This window comes from Bos javanicus, chromosome 22 (genome assembly GCF_032452875.1).
Source record: "Bos javanicus breed banteng chromosome 22, ARS-OSU_banteng_1.0, whole genome shotgun sequence".
NCBI classification, from domain to species: Eukaryota; Metazoa; Chordata; class Mammalia; order Artiodactyla; family Bovidae; genus Bos; species Bos javanicus.
In genome coordinates this window covers 7770020-7788437 of record NC_083889.1, presented here as the reverse complement: position 1 = coordinate 7788437, position 18418 = coordinate 7770020, and the positions used below count along the sequence as shown (strand labels likewise).

Sequence of the window (18418 nt, the reverse complement as noted above, 5' to 3'; positions counted from 1 at the left end):
AGTTCCCTGTGCTATATGGGGGTGTGTGTGTGTGTATAATATTTTATAAATAATAGTTTTTATCTGCTAATCCCAAACTCCTAATTTATCCCTCCCCCCCATAAGGGTTGTTTTTTTTTTTCTTAACCTTTGACATCTTTGCTTCCTGCATTGTTTTAGTTCATTTTATTGTAGTTAATCAGTATAGTTTTATAGCCATACAAATGCAAGGTCCAGAGTTAAGCTTTAAAAAACCTTGTCAGTTAAAAAGTTGTCCATGGCTATTGTGGAATATTTGGAAAATTTGCAAAAGAAATTACCTCTTAATAGCACCACTTGAGATGATCTGTGTTGCTCTTTTGTGGATTGGATTGCTAAAATAATCCATTTGACTTAATGCTGAAAACGATAAAGGAACTTGTTGTTGTGTTAGTCACTCAGTCGGTCCGACTCTTTGCAACCCCATGGACTGTAACCCACCAGGCTCCTCTGTCCATGGGGTTCTCCAAGCAACAACACTGGAGTAGGTTGCCATTTCCTTCTCCAAAAAGGAATATTAAGTTTTATTAACCAGAAAAGTTTAGATTTCAAAACTAAGGTTTTGAATGCATGTGTTCTGTGCATGTATTTTAACATTACATTTTGAATATATTCTCTATTTGTTTTTCTATAGGATGATGTCTCATGACAGCGAAATATTCCTTGGTATGTGTGCAGCATAATCCTGGGTTGTAGACCTTTGCTGAATATTCCTGTAACAAATAGCTACATCTATGGCACATCTCTCATTATTTCATACTAGGTAACTTTATAGATGTCTTTACTATGAAATTGCCAAATGTAGAAAGATATCACTTATTTAAAGATTTCCTAGTTACTTAAATAGCTGTGTCTAAATTATTCTAGCTGGGTTTAAATTATTCATGTAATAGTAATCAAAAGTAAAACAAGAAAATACAAGAAATCTTTATATGTGTAAGAATTTCAGTATCTCAGATTTACCTACATTCATTCATGCAAAAGATACCTGAGTATTTGCCTTCACTGACCCAAAGTAGAGCAGATAACCATGATGCAGTGTGGTTAGTGCTCTTGTAGAGAATAACACACAAGGTGTTGATGGGAGGTAGGGAACGGGGGTGACGGTGCACATAAGGTGTAATTCCAGAAGGCTTCCTAGAAGAGGTGAGGCGTAAACTTTGTCTAGAGCTAAATGGGTCTGAGACTTATTGGGGTTACAGAACCGGAACAACAGAGGGAAGCCAAAGAGCAAGACAATGCTAGGGCTATATGTGCAGTAAGTAGCATTAGGGTGTATCACTAGAACTTTGTAAACCATGGTTTGTTTGATAAAGGTAAAAAATTCATTCTCTCTTAAAACTCCCATAAAAGATCTTCTCCCCCCAAATCTGTGCATTCTCACAATCAAAAAAAAAACAAAACTTGGATATAGCTTTTCTTTCCATGGTTTTAGTTCAAAAGTTTTCCTTTTCTTACACAGTTATAATACTGTATCCGCTTTCCAGACTGAACATGCCTTTTGTATCTACCCAACTGGCCATCGTTACACAGCTTGGTTTAGCTGGAACATGGGATGCCAGTGGAGACTGGCACCTGACTGGGTACTAGTACTCATCTAACTGAACGAAGGAGTTCACCGAAGACAAGCTGAAAAACAGCATGATTATAGAATTAACATCACAGACCCCTCAATTTTACATACTCCGAAAACTTCAGAAGTGAGTTGGTTTTTAGGTTACAATTTTTTGTCCAGATTGGTCTCTATGAATCTGGTTCTGATTATCATTATTTACCTAGTAAATGTTTGAGCATCTGCTGTGCATTTGAAAGTGAAAGTCGCTCAGTCGTGTCCAACTCTGTTCGACCCCATGGACTATACAGTCCATGGAATTCTCTAGGCCAGAATACTGGAGTGGGTAACCTTTCCCTTCTTCAAGGGATCTTCCCAACCCAGGGATCGAACCCAGGTCTCCTGCATTGTAGATGGATTCTTTACCAGCTGAGCCACCAGGGAAGCTGTGTATCTGACACCTCTAAAATCTATCTGCTGTTAATATGTAGCTGTGGATCTGGTAAATGGGAGAAATGCATTAATAGGCTTTCAGAAATGGGATCGGTATAGGAGGAGTCGGCCTGTAACTCGGGGTAGAAAGTGCCCAGAGTGTTGCTTTTTGCAAACCATCCTGACCAGCTAGCCCTGAGTGCAGCCCCAGTCTCCCAGTATTTTTTTTCCTTAAGAATGTGTGAGAGCTTCCCAGGTAGCACAGTGGTGAAGAATCTGCCTGTAAGGCAGGAAACGCAGATTTAATCCATGGGTTGGGAAGATCCCCTCTAAGAAGGAATGGCTACCTACTCGAGTGTTCTTGCCTGGAGAATCCCATGGACAGAGGAGTCTGGTGGGCTACAGTCCGTGGGGGTCACAAAGAGTCGGACATGACTGAGCATGCACAAAGAAAGTGAATCTGATATTTTTGGAGTGAGTGAACCTCATTCAGTCATGTCAGACTCTCTGCCACCCCCTGCATTTCTGTCCATGGGATTCTCCAGGCAAGAATACTCGAGTGGGTATGCCATTCCCTCCTACAAGGGATCTTCCTGATCCAGGGATTGAACCCAGCTCTCCCTCATTGCAGGCAAATTCTTTACCATCTGAGCTACTATTTTATTGGAAGTCAGTGCAAAAAGAGAGTGCTTGCTGGTTTTAGTCTATAACCAGATTTATAACTTTAATTTTTATCAAAGTTCAGGTCAAAGTAGAGACTTACACTTGAGTTACTTCAACAAAGCAAGAAATGTGCTTTTTCTTCTCCATCCTCCTAAAACCACAGTTCTCTGGGATGATTTTGCCCACTGGAAGACATCTGGCAGCGTCGAGGCTGTTTTGGTTGTCAGAACTTGGTAAGGAAGTGCTACTGACATCTAGTGGGTGCAAGTCAGAGATGCTACTAAGCGTCTTACATGCACAGGACTGCCCCTCCAGCAACCCCCCTCAACAAAACAAGTATGCAGCCCCAAATGTCAGTAACGCCCAGGATGAGAAACCTTGCATCAAAGCAAAGGTGTCTCCATAGACAGCTGTGCTGGCAATACAGCCCAGTTTAAAAATGCCTAATCAGTTGCTTACACTAATGTTGAATAGAAAATGAAGAATCCAGAACTCATTTTCAGCTGAATTTTAGGGTAAATTTTCCCATGTTTTAATACATATGAGCTCACATGCCAAACATTCAACACAAAACATCGATCCCCAATTCTGTCCAAACTATTTTCTGTTCATTTTCTCCTGCCACCTACTCCATTCTGAAGTCTCAGTCTAATGCCTGGGTGCTAGGGTAGTCCTTCGCATTTTGCTCTTGTAAGAGAAATGGTAATTTTTATTTCTAAGAACTGATTTCTGGCTCTTGAGGTCAGAAAATTTCCATACAGTGAGGTTTTCTCTAGGTGTGCAGCAGTGTGGATGACCGAGAAGACGCCGAAGAATGGCCTTAAGGTTTGTTGAAAAGTATTAAAAACTTAATATTCAAATATTGTATAACTCCACCTGAATGAGGTACCTAGAGACAGAAAGTTTAATACAATGGTGTTTGTCGAGTTTCAGGGAGGAGGAAAGAGGGAGTCCCTATTAAATGAAGGCACAGGATTACATGTTGCAGTGATGAAGAGTTCTGGAAATGGGTGTTGGTGATAGTTGCAAAACTGAATATGCTTAATAACACTGAACTAAACATTTTAAAATTATTAAGATGGTAAATTTTATGTTACATGCATTTTTACCACATATAAAAATAGCAAAAAAGTAATGATCATTAAGATAGGGTCAAAGTACAAAAGCTATTAAGAACTTTATTCACAACCTGATTACCATAAATGACTCTATGTAAAAATGTTTGGGTAAATAATATATCACATGATACCCGTGGTGTATCAGAGTAATATAAAAGAACAGAGGAGGCAAGTTAAAGCGACTTACTTTTTAATTAATTTTTATTGGAGTATAGTTGCTTTACAGTGGTGTGATAGTTTCTGCTGTACAGGAAAGTGAATCAGCTATATATATATGTATAGCCCCTCTCTTTTAAATTTCCTCCCATTTAGGTCACCACAGAGCATTGAGTAGTTTCCTGTGCTGTACAGTAGGTTCTCATTAGTTATCTATTGTATGAAGCAACTCTTTCAAAAGTTGCATATTGACATGTATTGCCACAGAGATTGCAATAATTCAATCATGGCTTCGTCTCTTGCACTCTCTACTCACTCTGTTTATACACTGATTTCAGTGATTCTGACTTCAGTGCTGATGTGTTTTTCTAAATTTGGCATGTGGACTCGGACCCACTGTGTCTTAAGTCCTACCTTCTTTAAGGTTGTATCATACCGTAGGTAGATCTGCCACCCTCTGCCTCTTGTCACCACCCTCACCCTCTGCTGTTGCATTAGCTACTTGGCATCGGTCCCAGATTTCCTCCTCTTCCCAAAAGAGGATAGTAGCAGAGAATGCGTTTTACAGAGGAACTGGTGCTCAAGTGCAGAGTCACTATTTCCAGCATTTGGACAACTTCGTCTCTCAAAACTCCCAGTTCCTCATCCACAGAATAGCAAAAACAGTAGCACTTAGCACATAAGAATATCGTGAGACCAAATGAAGTAATGCCTGTTTCTTGGACATAGCCGGAAGCTCCACAAGGGAGGGCCTTTACAGCTGCAGGCGGGGCACAGTGATTGAGCTGCCACCCTGGGCTGTTGCTGTCTTCCTTCATGCTGAGTCATTTCACCTCCTTGGATCTGAGCTTCACCTAGCCATCACAGACTCAGCATTTCTTTTGCTAATTGCAGGGCTTTAAAAAGTTCTGTTTTTAATTGTAGTAAAAAAAGGAAGCATGTAACATTGAGTTCACCATTGTAGCCATTTTTAAGTATACAGTTCAGTAGTGTTAGGTACATTGGCATTGTTGTATAACAGATCTCTAGAACTTCATCTTGCAAAACTGAAATTCTGTTCCTATTAAACACTAATTCCCTTCCCCCTAGCCCTTGGCACCCATCCATCTACTTTCTGTTTTTATGATTCTGACAACTTTAGGTACTTCATAGGAGTGGAATCATATAGTATCTGTCCTTTGGGGACTGACTTATTAAACACTTAGCATAACATCTCCAAGGTTCATCAGTGTTGTGGCATATACCAGGATTTCCTTCTTTTTAAGGCTGAATAATATTGCATTGTATCTACTACATTTCTTTATCCTTTCATCTATCCGTGCAAATTTGGCTTTTGAAATGCTGCATAGGCCCTTTTATTTAAAAAACCATTTATATATTTGTAACACTGTCTGCAATATTTGAACATAGGAAGTCTTAATGTTTATTTTATAAATGAATGCATTAGTAAATTAATTCAGTGAGTCTTTATCCAGATCTCATAAAAACAGTACAGTCATCCTACATGTTTTCACATTTTGACTAGCTGCTCTGTATTTTAGCATGAAAATATGTAATACTAATTGTTCTTTCCTATGTGTCAAGTTTTGTGCTGAGTACTTTACATGCATTAACTTTTTGTTCCAATCCTACACAACAAGTATTATCATCATCATCCCCAATTTACAGAATAGACTTAAGACTTAGAGAAGTTAATTGATTTGCCCAAGTTGTGTAGCTCAAGCTGTGTTTTAAACCCAGACTACGGCCAGAGATAGAAAACTTAATCTCTGTGCTATAAATACTCTAGTTATTGTACATGAACACTTGTAAGGTCCTCTCCCAATTTTGTGAATATTGGTGCCTTTTAAGATCTTAAAATCAATAACCATCTATGCATTTCAAAAATACTCCTTATATAGTTTGTATAACCGGTGCATAAAAAGTTTCTAAAATGCACACATCTCACCTATGGAAGTACAAAAGTTCTCAAAATAAGTAAAAAATAATGTTCATAGTCGTTAAAGAAGATGCAATTTCCATATCCTCTGTCGTACTGGAAACATCGATAAAATGAGGCCTTATAATTCAACCCAAATGGGAAATTCCCTGGCAGTCCAGTGGTTAGGACTGTACACTTCCAATGCTAGGGGCCTGGGTTTGATCCCAGATGGGGAACTTAGATTCCACAAGCTCTGTGGTGTGACCAAAAAAGAAAATTTCACCCCAAACATTTGTCTTGGACATGCTTGGTAACACAGTGTGACTAGGCAGGGCAGCCAGCTCCAGCCCTACCTAACATCTCACTGAGACTAATCCTTCTGATTTCATCATCCTTTCCTACTGCCCTTCCTCCCTTTGCTTGCCTGTCTTCAAGCCTGGCTGGTGAGAGATGACTCAGGAAGAAGCCATACAGTAGCCCTAAGGAGGGATAGCCAGCCCAGACTGGAATACAGGTAGAGTAGGCTCCTACAGGTGTAGTAGGGGAATGTCTTCAAGACGAGGAGGGAAAGAGGGAAGAGAAAGGGGGGGATTCATGTAATGAATGAATGTATTGGGAAGAAATTTTCTCACACTGTGGGAGTGGATGTAGGTAATTTGACAAGCAAATGAAAAGTGAAGTATGTATCATAATATAGTATATGCTTAATTTTGAATATTTACACATAATGAGGGCTTCCCAGGTAGCTCCAATTTTCTTACCTGGAGAATTCCATGGACAGAGGAGCCTGACAGGCTCCAGTCCTCCGAGTTGCAAAGAGTCGGACACAACTGAGCAAGGACGACGACTCCTGCTACTACTACGCATCATGATGGTAACAATAAAAGCTAACTTCACCAAAAAGCTGCATTAGCTGTGTTTGGGTGGGAGGTATATAGACTATTGAAACCTCACCTTCCCTTGAAAGTGAATAGATAGTGTCTAGAACTATGTATCAGGAGACATTGCTAAAGGTTAAAAGTGTGCTTTGGAAAGGGGCAACCTCATGAGAAGGGAGATTAGGACAGAGGACTGTGTTTTGTTGGATCTTTTTATTATTGGATTGTTTTGCTGTTTTTTAAAAAATTTTTATTGGAGTAGGGTTGGTTTACAGGGCTTCCCTTGTGGCTCAACTGGTAAAGAATCCCCCTGCAATGTGGGAGACCAGGGTTCAATCCTGGGTTGGGAAGATCCCCTGGAGAAGGGAAAGGCTACCGACTCCAGTATTCTGGCCTAGAGAATTCCATGGACTGTATAGTCCTTGGGGTCGCAAAGAGTCAGACATGACTGAGTGACTTTCACTTTCAATTTTCATAGTTCATTTACAGTATTAGTTTCTGCTGTACAGCAAAGTGAATCCATTATACATATACATATCTCCACTCTTTTTTTAGATTCTTTGCCCATATAGGCCATTACAGAGCATTGCGTAGAGTTCCCTCTGCTACACAGCAGGTCTTCATTAGCTATTTTATATATAGTAGTGTGAATATGTCAGTCCCAGTCTTCCAGTGTATTCGTAGTAGATGTTTCAAGCCACATACTTCTGCCGCTTTGATTTTCTTAAAAAGCAAATGCCTTACACAAGCACTTGCAGATGTTCATGGTGGCAAAAGCATAACCAATAAGAAACTAACGTGTACATGATATGATTTTATAGTCGGGGGGAAAGGGTTCATTTGAGATTGCAAGCAGGGATATAAAGACAGGGGGACCTGAAGAAAGAAAAAGAGCATAGAGATGTGAGGTATAGAGATGTGAGTATACAGGGGTATGACTTCATATATATTTCTTTTTTTAAAGTCTTATCCCTACAAAAAAAGCCTTCTCATCTTCTCCTCTGCTTCCTTGACCCAGTCTGCCCTTTTTTTCCTCTCTCTGTATTTAAACCAGTATTTATGCATTACAAACACCAATCTAAGTGATATCTCAATTCAGAGAATCCCCTACCACACCAGTAATCCATAATGGTACAATTGGGGCACACTGATTCTTGCTTTAGGTCCTTAGATCTCAGTTTTAACACCTTTCCTGCAAAAGAAGTTACCGTTGACATTTCTGATTTTAACATCATGTAAGTTTTGCTGTTTCATAGACCAGCATTTATAACATCACCCAGAAATTCATCAGTGCAGAAGCCCAGGCCTCACCTCAGACCTACAGAATCAGAATCTGCATTCTGTATTCTTTCTAACAAGCTCTGGGGTGTGTGATGGTTTGTGGTTCATATGCATATTAATGTATGAGAAGCACTGATCTAGAGGTATTGATGATAAATAGCACTGATGTTACTTATAATGCATAGTTCTTTGATTTCACAATCCTTTTAGCAATTGTCAAGCAGTTTATGGGCGCCACTTTAAGTCTTCCCAGTTAGCAGCGTGTTTGTGTGTTTTTACATCACATGTTCTTATAGGACATCTATGTACAAATGTATTAATGACAACCCTGAGTCACTTGTGTAACAAGAGCTTGGGCACCTATTGAAATGTCAGGCATTGCTCTAGGTATTTGTGCACTGAAAACTGGAGAAAAATGACTTCCCTCACAGATTTATATTCTAGTTGAAGAGAAAAGATATGAAAAATACAGCATCCTTGAGATTACAGTAAAGACTGAGGGAAAAAAATCAGGGATGAGGATGTGTAGGAATCTTAAAAAGACCAGCAGTAAGACTTCACAGAGCAGAGTAGCAAGCAAAGAGGTAAAGGAAGTGAAGTGTGGAAGTGTCAATGTAAAAATTAATGATTTGTCACTCTAAGAAGGAAAGAGAAAGTTTTGTTCGAGCTACCCTGAGGGTTATAGCCCATGAGACAGACTTTCAGAAAGCTCTGAGGACTGTTCCCATGCATTGGAGGTCAAAGCACAGTTATATAAATTTTTGAGACAAAGGGTTGTACATCAAAGGAACTAACCTGTTGACAGTTTACATAATCCAACAAGGCGAATGGTGAATTACTGTGACCCCTTACAGGACTGAGAAAGGAATGTACCTCCTAAGGAGTTAACCTTGCTGGCACTGGGAGGAAATAGCATTTTTTGGGTGGGTGGCCTTCGCGTGTTTTCTAAAGGGATCTAGTTAATGTGTAATGGAGATGCATGATGCACACTGAAGGGGAGTGGATGGTGGCTCAAATGGACCAAGAGAGAATATGTTCAAATATCTTCTTGTCCCACCTTCACATATATAATTTTACTTTATCAGTAGCAGAATAATGACTTCCAAAGATGTCCAGTCCTAGTCCTGGGAAACTGTGAATATGTTACATTATATGGCAAAAGAGACTTTGCGGGCGTGATTAAGAATCTTGAGCTGGGGAGGGTACCCTGGATTATCCTGGAAGTGGGCCCTATGTAATCATCATAAATGAAAGAAGGAGGCGGGAGAGTCAGTCAGAGAAGGAGATGTGATGGCCACAGGTTGGACTGATGAGAGCCAAGGGGTGCCGGCAGCCTCCAAAAGCTGGAAGAGGCAGGGAACCAGCCTCTCCCCTAGAACGTCCAGAAGATACACAGCCCTGCCTTAACTCTCTAGTCCAGTGATACTTGTTTCAGACTTAGGACTTCCAGAGCTGTGAGATAATAAATTTGCATTATTTTAATCACCCAGGAATTTGTTACAGTGTATTAGGAAGCTAATACAGGGAGCTGGACATGTGGTTATGTAGACATGCTGACTGCTTTAGCAAACACCTCCAAAATTGCAGTAGCTTGGGAATTCCCTGAAGGGCCACTGCAGTGGCCGGGGTTCAACCCCTGGTTGGGAAACTAAGATCCCGCAATGGTCTTGGCATGGCCAAAAAAAAGACTAAAAACAAATGTAGTTGTGACCTTTAATTGAATTCTGGATTAAAGAAAAAACTATAATAAACAATTTAAGGACAAATGGAGAGATTCAGAAATGGATAAAATAATATACATTAATGATATATAATAATAGAAAATAAATAACTTCTTTAATTGAAGTTAAAAACTTGGGGATGTAATGAAGATACTGTAATTCTGTTAGAGAATTTCTTTACTCTTAGAATACATTGTGAAGTATCTATGTAAGGATGTCATGAAATCTGCAACTTAATTTCACATGTTTAAGCAAATAATAGGTGGATAAAGAGAAAAAACAAATACAATATTAACAATAGTCATATATCACTAAAGAATATATAGGTGATCATTTTCATGTTCTTTCAAATTTCCTATAAGTTTAAAAAATTTTAAATACATAGAGAAAAAATAAGAAAGATTTAAGGTAGTTTGGAGAAGCATAATATTAAATTTGTCTAGGAGGAAAAAAAATTACCTGTTCTGTTTTTGTTTTTGTTTTTTGAGATAAAGGGCATTTGGAAGCATATGGATTACCAGACCCACACAATTCTCTAGGTTAGAATGTTTTCAGTCATTCATCATAGAGTAAAACATTCAAGAAACTGCCATGTGTCTGGGGCATTTCAGTGAAATGACTGACTATAAGCTGTAGCACTGTCCACATTGACATATGGTCAAATAGCATTTCATCCTTTGTTGGTTTTATGACATAGTCAAAGACACCATGACAGATGTCTGTGCTTGGATTGCCTGCTTATCCAGGGCACAGTAGTCAGCTCATTCTTGTTGACGGGATACGTCAGAGACTCTTTGGAGATTACGCACAAGAGCAAACACATAATGCTTATCGTGAACTGTGCAGAGTTTCAAGCTCAGTCAATGTATTATTTAATCTTCATAACGACTCCATAAAGAACATATACTATTATCTCCATCTTACACATGAAGAAGCTAAGGTAAAGAGGGGTTTTGTAACTAGTCTTAGATCACACAGTAATAATTGGCAGAGCTGGAATTCAAATCCAAATTTAGCTCCACTGTCTAACCTACTGACTCCTGTTCAGAAGAGTACCTGACCCTTACTTGTGGTTATGCATTCTTTCAATACATGGTGTTCATATTCTTAGTGACATACTTCCAGTTCTCAAAGTCTGGTTGAAGGGCATTCTCCCATGCAACTACAGAACCAGGAAGGTAACATTCTAATTTTAGTTTTTAATATTTATTTGACTGCACCAGGTCTTGTTGCAGCACACAGGATTAGTTCGATCTTTGTTGCATGCTCTTATTTGGGTTCTAGTTCTCTGACCAGGGATTGAACCCAGGCCCCCTGTACTGGGAGCACAGAGTCTTAGCCACTGGACCACCAGGGAAGTTCTAACATTCTCATTTCAAAGGCAAAGGGCTTTTATCAAATCCTACCTAATTATATTGTTATCCACCAACCTCACAATGAGCATATTTGTTAACTGTTTCAGGAACAAATTTTAATAGTTTTTTGTCCAGCTGACTTGAAGTATTTCAAATATTTTCCTGCCTACTTGTTTGTTCAGTTCAGTCGCTCACTCGCATCCAACTCTTTGCAACCCCGTGGACTTCAGCACACCAGGCTTTCCTGTCCATCACAAATTCCTGGAGCTTGCTTAAACTCATATCCATCAAGTTGGTGATGCCATCCAACCATCTCATCCTCTGTTGTCCCCTTCTCCTCCTGCCTTCAATCTTTCCCAGCATTGGTCTTTTCCAATGAGTCAGTTCTTCCATCAGGTGGCCAAAGTATTGGAGTTTCAGCTTTAGCATCAGTCCTTCCAGTGAATATTCAGGACTCATTTCCTTTAGGATGAACTGATTGGATCTCCTTGCAGTCCAAGGGACTCTCAAGAGTCTTCTCCAACACCACAGTTCAAAAGCATTGATTCTTTGGTACTCAGCTTTCTTTATGGTCCAACTCTCACATCATGACTACTGGAAAAACCTTAGCTTTGACTTGACAGACCTTTGTTGGCAAAGTAATGTCTCTGCTTTTTAATATGCTAGAATCCCAGGGACGGGGAAGCCTGGTGGGCTGCCGTCCATTGGGTCACACAGAGTCGGACACGACTGAAACGACTTAGCAGCAGCAGCAGCTAGGTTGGTTATAGCTTTTCTTCCAAGGAGCTGCTGCTGCTGCTAAGTCGCTTCAGTCGTGCCCGACTCTTAGCGACCCCGTGGACTACAGCCTACCAGGCCCCTCTGTCCATGGGATTTTCCAGGCAAGAGTACTGGAGTGGGTTGCCATTGCCTTCTCCACTTTCAAGGAGCAAGCATCTTTTAATTTCATGGCTGCAGTCACCATCTGCAGTGATATTGGAGCCCAAAAAAATAAAGTCTGTCACTGTTTCCATTGTTTCCCCATCTATTTGCCATGGAGTGATGGGACCAGATGCCGTGATCTTAGTTTTTTTGAATGTTGAGTTTTAAGCCAGCTTTTTCACTCTCCTCTTTCACATTCATCAAGAGGCTCTTTAGTTCCTCTTCACTTTCTGCTATAAGGGTGGTTTCATCTGCATATCTGAGGTTATTGATATTTCTCCCTGAAATCTTGATTCCAGCTTGTGCTTCATGCAGCCTGGCATTTTGCATGATTTTAATGCATATAAGTTAAATAAGCAAGATGACAATATACAACGTTGACGTATTCCTTTCCCAATTTTGAACTAGTCCGTTGTTCCATTTGCAGTTCTAACTGTTGCTTCTTGACCTGCATCCAGGTTTCTCAGGAGGGGTAAGGTGATCCGGTATTCCCATCTCCAAGAATTTTCCACAGTTTGTTATGATCCACACAGTCAAAGTCTTTAGCATAGTCAATGAAGCAGAAGTAGGTGTTTTTCTGGAATTCTATTGCTTTTTCTATGATCCAACGAATGTTAGCAATTTGACCTTTGGTTCCTCTGCCTTTTCTAAATGCAGCTTGAACATTTGGAAATTCTCAGTTCACGTATTGTTGAAGCCTCACTTGGAGGATTTTGAGCATTACTTTGCTAGCATTTGAGATGAGTACAATTGTGCAATAGTTTGAACATTCTTTGGCATTGCCTTTCTTTGGGATTGGAATGAAAACTGACCTTTTCTAGTCCTGTGGCCTCTGCTGAGTTTTCCAAATTTGCTGACATATTGGGTGTAGCACTTTCACAGCATCATCTTTTAAGATTTGAAATAGCTCAGCTGGAATTCCATCACCTACACTATCTTTGTTCGAAGTGATTCTTCCTAAGGTCCACTTGACTTCAGACTCCAGGATGTCTGGCTCTAGGAGAGTGATCACACTATTGTGGTTATCTGGGTCATGAAGATCTTTTTTGTACAGTTTTTCTGTGTATTCTTGCCACCTCTTTGTAATATCTTCTGCTTCTTTTTGGTCCATACCATTTCTGTCCTTTATTGTGCTCATCAAAAACGTTCCCTTGGTACCTCTAATGTTTTTTACAAAAATGGCCACAATTTTCCAATCCCTCCCCTGTTAACAAAATCTGAAAAAAAAAAAGAAGTGCATTTTATTATGTTGAAGCATTTTAAGAATCAGCAAGTAAAAATCATCTTTGCTCCTTGTCAGCATCTATATCCACATAATTGTGATTTTGCATCGCCTCCTGCTAAGAGGTTGAGTCTGTTTCCCCATCTCTTGGACAAGGGCTGGTCTTATGACTTGCTTTGGCCAAGATATTTCAGCAGACGTGATGGTGCTCAAGTTCTGGGCTGATCAAGTCCTTATACTGTCTCTCGCAACCCATTCAACCACCACGGGCATAAAGCAGGGCTAGTCTGCAGGAGAGTGGGAAGCCATACATTGAAACTCAAGTCAGCCCAGTTGTCCCTGCCAAACCCCAGATGTAGGAGAGAGCTGGCCAAGATCAGCAAAGCCATCCCACGGCTTACTGCAGTGGCATGAGGAAGACTGGCTGAGCTCACAATAGTTGCCCAACTGAGCCCAGCTGGTTGACCCACAGAAGCATGAGCCAAGTAAATGCTGGTTGTTTATGCCAGTAAATTCTGAAATGGCTGGTTGTACAGCAGAACCTGACACTGCAGCTCAGTAACTTCCCAAACCTCAGTATGTCCCATAGGGACATCTAGCACCCCACTGTCTTAATCTCTCCAGGCTACTATGATGAAATACCACAGACTGGGTGGCTTATAAACACCAGGATTTATTTCTCACAGTTCTGGAGCCTGGAAGTCTGAGAATAGTGGTCCAGCACAGATAGGAGAGGGCTGTCTTATGGGTTGCAGACTTCTCATTGTGTCCTCACATGGCAGAAGGGGCTAGGGAGCTCTGTGGGACCTTATGAGCTCATCACCTCCCAAAGGCCCTGCCTTCTAATACTATCACTTGGATTTTTGAGGGGACACGAGCATTCACTCACTAGCTCCCAGAACCGCTTAACAGAGAAAGCATGCATATTTTGAAATGGTTAAGCGTAAGCCCAAAACCCATCACACAGAAGCATTTCAAAATCATGCTAACTTGTGAGCATTTGAAAATCATGCTATCTATCTATCATTCATTTTTCTCAAGTAAAAGTTAATTGCTGTGCAGAATTCCAAGCAGGTAGCACTTTTTAATCCAGCACTCAAATGTGAACATTTCTTAAAGATCTGATTTTCTACATCAGAAGCTTGTCCTTCCTGTTTACCAGCTGTCTTCCTCGCCATTAGCTGCCACTAAGTTCTGATTGGATGAAGGCTGTCTAAGAGCAGTTGTTCTTCAGCTGATCCCCAGGGTCCCATCTAATTGAGAGAAAATGATAGGTATGGGATCACTGACTATGGCTATAGCAGTCCTTTCTATTGAAAGCTATATCAGCTTCTTCCACCGTCTTACAAGAACAAAGTTTTCTTCAGATGTGGCTAATCTTCACCGTTACTGGCAACATAAAATTCTAGTGGTGAGGTTTTAGGCTGTCCTGCAAGAAGTAGCTCTTCAATTTCGTTGCTCTTTTCAATGTAAGTTTCTGTATGGGTATATCCTAGACTTACTCCCAATCTGTGTATTCTTTGGAGTTGTAGTGTATAAAGGCCATTTTCACAGTAATCTATTTATAGGAAATTTATGTATTAGGGAAATAAAACTTTTTGTCCCTGATCTAAGTCCTAAATAGTATTTTCCTGTTCTCCTTTAAATTTAATTATGGCAGTGGTTGTTAGGAAGAAAAGTATAATTTTTAGGTTGTCAAATATTATCTACCTCTTAAAATTTCTAGATTTTGAGTCATAATTAAAAAAGACTTGTCCTCTCTGAATATCTAAAATTTTTATGTTCTCATATTTACTTCTAGTGTTTTATGATTTTGCTTTCCATCCTTTCCAATCTTTTTGGAAAAAACAATGAATCCACTTTTAATTTATTTTGGTATGTTTTTCAGTTGGTTAACTTGATTCCCATATCATTTACTGAATGTTCCATTTTCTTCCACTATTTGAGATGCCAGTTTTTATTGCACAGTAAGTTTCCATATGCATATTGATCTGTTTCTAGATTTTTCATTCTCTTATCTATTTATTCATTCACCAATACACACTCTTTTAAATATTTAGATTTATAAATATTTTCATTTGACTTTTTCAAATTTGGGGGGCTATTTCTGCTTATTTATTTTCCCATATTAATCTTAGAATCAGCTTGTCCAATTAAATATTTGTTACTATTTTTATTGGAATCATATTAAGTTTACTGTCAGCTTATGGAGAACTACCATTATAATACTGGATGTAGTATTTTTAGATTCTCAGGTGCCTTAGTGGTAAAGTGCCAATGTAGGAGACGCAGGTTCAATCCCCGGGTCCAAAAGATCCTCTGGAGGAGGGCGTGGCAACACACTCCAGTATTCTTGTTGAGAAAATCCCATGGACAGAGGAGCCTAGTGGGCTACAATCATGGGGTCGCAAAGAGTCGGACACTGCTGAGTGACTGGACACACTGCTGAGTGTTTTCAGTTTTCAATGTACATTTGTATTTATCAGAATTAAAAATCTTTGCTCACATAATTCTTTATACTTCATAAGTTAGTTCCTAGATACCACCGTGTTATTTTCACCGTCTTCCCAAGACATTTTCAGATATATGAGCAGATAGTCTATAAACAGTGATAATTTTAACCTCCTTTCCATTTTTATACCTTGAATTTCTGATCTAATTCTTCTATTTTAGTTCCTTCAAAAACCTATTAAGTGATAATGATGAATGTGGCTCTTCTGGCTAAAAATACATCTACCAACTCTTTGACATTTGTCCCTTCAAAAGATGGTTTTGTCTCTTTCTCCTTGAGAGCCCTAGACCCCTTTCTCTTCCACGAGAGCCCTGGACCCTTTCCTACTTGAGGGCCCCAGACTCCTTATCAACCTATCTAAGAATTAGCTCTCTCAGGTGGTGCCAGTGCCATGTTTTGAGGATACTCAAGCAGCAAAGGAGTCTGCTGTCGCCCCGTTTGTTTAACCTATACACTGAGAACATCATAAGAAATGCCAGGCTGGATGAGTTACAAGCTGGAATCAAGATAAGCAGGAGAAACATCAACAACATCAGATATGCGATGATACCACTCTAATGGCAGAAAGCAAAGAGGAACTAAAGAGCCTCTTCTTGATGAGGGTGAAGGAGGAGAGTGAAAGAGCTGGCTTAAGACTAAATATTAAAAAAACTAAGATCATGGCATCCAGCCCCATTACTTCATGTTAAATAGAAGGGGAAAAGATGGAAGTAGTGACAGATTTCCTCTTCTTGGGCTCCAAAATCACTGTGGATGGTGACTGCAGCCATGAAATCAGAAGACGATTGCTTCTTGGCAGGAAAGCTGTGACAAACCTAGACAGTGTGCTGAAAAGTAGAGACATCACTCTTTCAACAAAAGTCTGTATAGTCAAGGCTATAGTCTTCCCAGTGGTCACATATGTTTGTGAGAGTGGACCATAAAGAAAGCAGAACGCCAAAGAATTAATGCCTGTGAACTGTGGTGCTGGAAAAGACTCCTGAAAGTCCCTTAGACAGCAAGGAGATCAAAGCAGTCAATCTTAAGGGAGATCAACCCTGAATATTCACTGATGCTGAATATTGACTGATGCTGAAGCCTAAGCTCCAGTATTTTGGTCATCTGATGTGAACAGACAACTCACTGGAAAAGTCCCTGATGCTGGGAAAGATGGAGAGCAGAAGAAGAAGGTATCAGAGGATGAGATGGCTGGATGGCATCACTGATCCACTGAATGTGAACTTGGGCAAACTCCGGAAGATGGTGAGGGACAGGGAGGCCTGGTGTGCTGCAGTCCACGGGGTCGCAAAGTCACTACTGGGTGACTGAACAACAACAAGCAGCCCTGTGGTCCCAAATGTTGAGTCACTGAGGTTTCTGGCCAACAGTCATGCAAGTGAGCTTGGAAGTGGATCCTCTTGCCTGGTTAAGCCTTCACGACTGCAGCCTGAGCTAATGTCATGACTGTGACTTTAGAAGAAATGGAACCAGAACAAACAATACAAATAAGCTGCACCTCCCCCCACAACGTGTTGGTACAGTTTTTGCTTATTGGAGTAGGTTATAAATTGATTCAAAAGACCTACAAAGTTTAAAACTGAATTGTATCAGATTGGAAGGGACAGGGACAGTACAATATGAAGAGAGGTCTTCAGACCTTTGCACAACTATGGACAGGAAGCAGCTGAGAAAACGACTTAGCTTTAAACATGGGCTACTTTTTATGGAACTGGAAGGATAACTCAGAAGGTGCAGCCAAGAGCCCAAAGGATGGAGAAAAGAGCCACTGAATATTCCCAGGAAGTTGAGAGAGTCCTAATCAAGGAACCGACAGTATTTACCCAGTTAGATTTCAGACTTTTTATGGACTAGTAACTACTGTGTGCCTTTTATTGCTGTCCTTTTAGAAGGGAAATGCCTATAGAGGCAGAGTCTCCTGTGCATCTCTCATCATTGCTCACTACTGATGTGGTAGTGATTGGTGCAGATCCGCTGTCTTTTTAATTCACAGAACTTCACTTGGAGAGGAACCACTTGAATTACACCCAAGAAACTACATCCAAGAGCCTCATCTACTCCAGGACCTCACAAGATTTTGGAACTTAATGCTGTAATGGAATGAGAACTTTACATGGGCCTGGGGAGAAGATGAGTTTATGCTGCATGTGGAAAGAATGCAAAATATTTGTGGCCACAGGGTGATTCTGGAAGTTTTAAGACATGATCCTCAAATGATTTAACTCTCCACCCATCAATCCGATTATGTGGCTGCTTGACTAATAGAATACAATGCAGAATAAAGACTCTGTATCAGTTTCTGGCCCCAGGCCTTAAGGAAAAAAAAAAATCAATGATAATTGTTAAAGATGGACGGACCATGATTATAGGTACAGGGACCACTGCAATAGAATTTTTCAGTTGGGGAGACGGGGCTCAACAAGACTGAAATCAAAGTGTTATTCACTCAGTCGTGTCCAACTCTTTGCAACCCCATGGACTGTAGCCCACCAGGCTCCTCTGTCCATGGAATTCTCTAGGCAAGAATACTGGAGTGGGTAGCCATTCCTTTCTCCAAGGGATTGTCCCAACCCAGGGATTGAACTCGGGTCTCCTACATTACAGGAATAGTCTTTACCCTCTGAGTCACCTCAGTTCAGTTCAGTTCAGTTCAGTCACTCAGTCGTGTCCG

At 40.2% G+C, this 18418-nt stretch overlaps 1 long non-coding RNA gene across 1 annotated transcript in view; it reads right to left on the bottom strand.

Moving 5' to 3' along the window:
* LOC133235034 (uncharacterized) overlaps positions 1-18418 on the bottom strand; it is a 69133-nt gene that overhangs the window by 48457 nt on the left and 2258 nt on the right. The window contains exon 2 of the long non-coding RNA XR_009732417.1: positions 12212-13233. This is a non-coding gene — a long non-coding RNA (uncharacterized LOC133235034). The remainder of the gene's footprint in view (positions 1-12211; positions 13234-18418) is intronic.